Genomic DNA, 4,607 nt, shown 5'->3' on the forward strand with positions numbered 1-4,607 from the left:
ACCGCAGCCCCCCGGGTGTGCAGGGGCTGTGGGGGCTGCTTCTCAGGGGGCCGGCTGTACGGGTGGGACTGAAGGGAGGGCTTCAGATGAGATAGGTTCAGGTCACCCGGTGGCCCGGTGTCATCACAGGGTCCTCACGAGAGGGTCGGAGTCAAAGCCACTTTAATGTAGAGTTTGTCATTGTGTAACAGAAAAAAAGAAAAAAAAAAAAAGAACCCTGACAGAAACAGCCCTCAACAATGAACTGTTTCATTTCAATTTCGTTAAAGTGTCTTAAATTACGTCGACTGCAGATTCGCTCTGGTCACCAGCTGCCCGTTTTAAAGGCCGGTGGCCGCTTTCACATGTTAATGCCCGTCGAGTCCCACCCTGACTGGAAATGGAAAGTTAGGCGGGGAAGGGAAGAAAAGGTCGAAGTTTGGAGACGAAACAGAGCCCGCTTCGCTTCGGCCTGGCGGGCGGGCGGAGGAGAGAGCTGTGTTCTGGGTGAGAATATCGCCCCGCGTCTCAAGGGCAGGGGGCCCAGTGAGCAGCCTCCAGCAGCGGCAACTGCCAGGCTGCGGGTCGAAATGCGAACCGTCCGTGAGGATAACGCCTCGCTCCCAGGTCCCAGCACCGCCGGACAGGCTCGCGAGCCTGGGCGGTTTCTCGGTTACTCACCACCGACCTGACACTGGGGACGAAGCCACCGAGAAGACGGAGCATGAGGCACGGTAGCGCCAGGACCTGAACGAAGGAGGAGCCGCCCTTCAAAATCCCTCTCCTGCAAACGGGATGGGAAAGGGGAAGGGCCAGGAGGGTCAGAGGCGGCCTGCTCGTGGGACAGGCCGGACCACCAAGCAGCTGGAGCCACTGGACAGTCATTTCGGACAAGAGCAAACTGAAGTATTTTATTTTAAGTGACGTCAGACGTCCTTGGAGTGGCGAAGGGCCCTGGTGTGGTCTCCCTCGTTACAAGACATTCTCGTCCCCACTTGTCACACACGCCCTTATGTTTAAAGCCCTCTGGGCAGGAGACCGCCTTCCAGAAACACGCAGCTGCCCCAGGGTAGGGTGTAAGTCTCAGGGTTTAAGTGGCTGAAGGGACGCCTCTGTCATCCTGAAATGTGCTATTTAATAACCCACCGAAAAGAGGCCCGTCCGGACCAGTGGATTCTTACAAGATGAGAGAGTGTGACAAACGCCTTTGCAAACCTAAGAGTTTCAGAGAAGGGCGTGCGGCTGCGCTACTCGCACGTGGCGCCTCCCTGCCCTGCCCACCTCCTCGACGTGAGTGTTTGTCTGCTCTGAGGCCACACACGGTGAAGACCAAGCGGCCACGGCTTTTCTTCTCCAAAAGCACCTTTCATGCCCGCGTCAGGCGCCTCATTTCATGACTGCAGGATACACACATCCTGTGCCTCAGGTGCAAGGTTACAGGCTGTGGACAGATGCCTTATGTAAGCCTGGGCTACGGAAAACCTAGAAAGGTCCTCATCTTAAGAAGACGGTGCCCTGGCTGTCAGCCACCCTCAGCACTTCCGTGTGTGAACCCCGCACACCCTCCAGCAAGCCCGAGAGGGGCACCTGGATTCTCCTTGTACAGAAGGAGCGACTCAAAGGAAGTGAAGTTGTCCGTGGGCCACAGCCGGGACATGGGGACAACATCTGATGTCACTTAGAACGCAGGCATTTGTCCCAAAGTCTGCCACAAAAACTGAAAACAGCCTATAAAACTAGAGAACCAAAAAATATATATACGAAAAATAAAATAAAAATTAAAAAAAACTAGAAAACCATCGCTCAATCTCTCTTGTGAATCTAGACACAAAAATTAACAAAGAGGAAATAGAAATGCATCCGATAAATATTATGACCAAGCAAGGTATAGTCCAGAAACTCAAGAACGATCGATATTATGACATCTGTCAACGCCAGAAAGTTACATTGGACAAGTAAAGAAGAAAAAAAAAAACAAAATAAATTAGATGCTGAAGAGGCAATTGATAAAATTTAGTAACCACTTCTAATAAAATCTCTACAAATGAAATTCTTAAATATGTTAAAAATTATTTCCCAGAGGCCAAGAATAAAAATTATGTAAATCAGTCAATACTAATGCTTTTCCCCTTAAACTCAGAAATAAGACATCGATACCCATAATTGCCATTATTATTCAAATTAATCATCAGTTCCAACATATTCAAAAGTATGAGAAAGTAAAATAACCATGATAAATATCAGAAACATCATAATAAGTCTCATCTTGCTAAATACAATTGAATACCCAGAAAAAGCCAGACTTGCAAAATAAATTAAATAAAGGAGTGTGTCAGTTGAATTGAAGATAAATACAATTAAAGTTATTTTCCTGTATATGAACAGTAACTAGCTAAAACTTAACAAGTGAAGAAAAATATTCCATTTGTTTAAAGTGACACCAATTAAAAAATAAGGTTAAGATAAGATGTATTTTAAAATGCGGTATCTTGTTAACGACATCTTCGCAATTAGAAAAATACCCTGTGAAACCCAGAGAAACAGAATGGACTGGTGGCTGCCAGGGGCTGGGGAAGGGGTGATGGAGACACACTGGTCACCATAACAACAACAAAAATGGTAATTGCGTGAGGTGAAGACGGCGCTAACCGACCTGTGTAAATGTTTCACAATTTACGCGTGTCCCAAACCACCACACTGTGTACCTTTAACTTACCGTGTTTTATCAGCTATGTCTCAAAGCTGAAAAAAATAAAAATAAAAAATAAAACACTCCCATTTGGGAACTGTTTAAAAATATGTCATAAATATTTAGTTAAAAAGTTAATACAAACTAAATTTGCACATTATATAGAAAATGACAACTGTGAAACATAAGAAGCAATAGAAATCAACTAAAGCATAAATTACGTTAAAATATTTAGTTCAATATAATTTGTTAACAAATAAGAATCAATTTTTTAAAGGTTGAAATTAAAGAAATTAGAAAAGACCAGAAAAATTCCAAGAAAGGAAGGAATTACTAAAGAGGAAATTAATTATTTAAGAAACATAAAAATGTAAACCTAGCATTTAAATCCAAGAACTTACATTTCAGATAACCTGAGAAAAATAAGAGACTATTCTAATGGAAAACAAGAAATGATAAAGGAGAATTAATTTCAGAAAAAGGAAATTAGAGAAAACTGGAGGGAACAATTTTCTTCAGTCTATAAATTAGAAATAAAATATTTATTTTTCAAGGAAGTTATAACTTAACAAAACCGCTTTCATAAAAGTTGATATATCGGCTTAGAAAATTATAGTCACGGGGATGTGAAGTACAGCAGAGGGACTATCGTGGGTAACAGTGTGATGACTGTGCGTGGTGCCAGGTGGGTACTAGGCTCATCCCCGGATGGCTCGGTAAATTATACAAGTGTCTAACCACGATGCCGCACACCTGAAGCTAATATAATATTGAGCGTCAACTGTAATCAAAAAAAAAAAATTTAATTCAACATACAAAGAAAATAACAGGAAAAGCCCCCTAAAAATGCTCCGGTGAACATGGTTTCATGCGAACCCTGGCCGCTCACAGGTGGGGGTGCAGAGCGGTGCGGCCACTTCCAAGGAGGGCGGGGCAGTTTCCCACAAGGCGACACACGCTGGCCCCTCATCCCGGTGCGTGGCCTTTGCAGAGGAGCTGGCATGGCCACAGGACACCTGAGCCACCGCCCCAGCCGGCGGGTTTGCCCCCCCACCCCCACTCCCGGGCCTGTCGCCGAGTGTCCCTGAGGCGGATCAGGAGGAGACCGGAGCCCCGGAGCGTGACTCTGTCACCGCACCTCCTTTGCGGAAGGAAGGTGGATCTCGGGGGCCCCAAGTGGGGTAGCGGGCCGCAGGGACGTCCTAGGAAAGTGTGCAAGGGGCGGCCGCCGGGTACCTGCAGCAAAGCGCCAGGAGGCCACTTAAAGGGGCACAGCTCCCCAAAAAGGGAGCAGAACTTCGAATTCTGGAAAATTCGCCACCGACCCACATGGAAAGAAACAAGAAGTCTATGGCCATGTCACCCTGAACCCGCTGGATCCCGTCTGACCTTGGAAGCTAAGCAGGGTCAGGCCTGGTGAGTACTTGGATGGGAGACCGCCTAGGAAGGCCAGGTGCTGTAGGCATAAAAAATAAAAAATAAAAGATTGTAAGCTGACAAAGTCCTTGCAATCTGTGAGGTCGACCAAAGGTTGCCTCTCTTAAAAAAAACAAAACAACAAAAACTTCAAGACTGAAGTTTGCCCTCTACCTGTCACCTTTCCATTCAGAACACCTTTCTAAAACATACTAACATATGGACCCACCTTCAACTGAGGCCTGGCAGCCTCTGTGTTCCTTTTGTCCAGGTGTCATCTCTTTATGCAGGGTTTTCTCCTTTTTTGAGCAGTTTGGGTTGCCCCTTTCTTGCTCCTCAGTCCATTCCTCTTCCTTCCAGTTTTCTCTTCCTCTTAACAGATAAGGAGGTAGGTCTGACCAGGACAAAGGAGCCATAGCCTGACCAGCAAAGCAGAACAAAAGATTTCCTTCATGGGAAACCCTGCTGTCCTGGCAACTTTGAATAGTTAAGCCTGTGTCGTCAGAATCCATTCCTTGCTCCC

The 4,607-nt window shown here is 46.0% G+C and overlaps 1 pseudogene; it reads left to right on the top strand.

Moving 5' to 3' along the window:
• The first annotated feature begins 4,014 nt into the window (after positions 1-4,014).
• LOC112478413 lies at positions 4,015-4,133 on the top strand (annotated as a pseudogene).
• The last annotated feature ends 474 nt before the right edge of the window (positions 4,134-4,607 follow it).

The sequence above is a fragment of the Pteropus alecto genome, unplaced genomic scaffold (assembly GCF_000325575.1).
Source record: "Pteropus alecto unplaced genomic scaffold, ASM32557v1 scaffold213, whole genome shotgun sequence".
NCBI classification, from domain to species: Eukaryota; Metazoa; Chordata; class Mammalia; order Chiroptera; family Pteropodidae; genus Pteropus; species Pteropus alecto.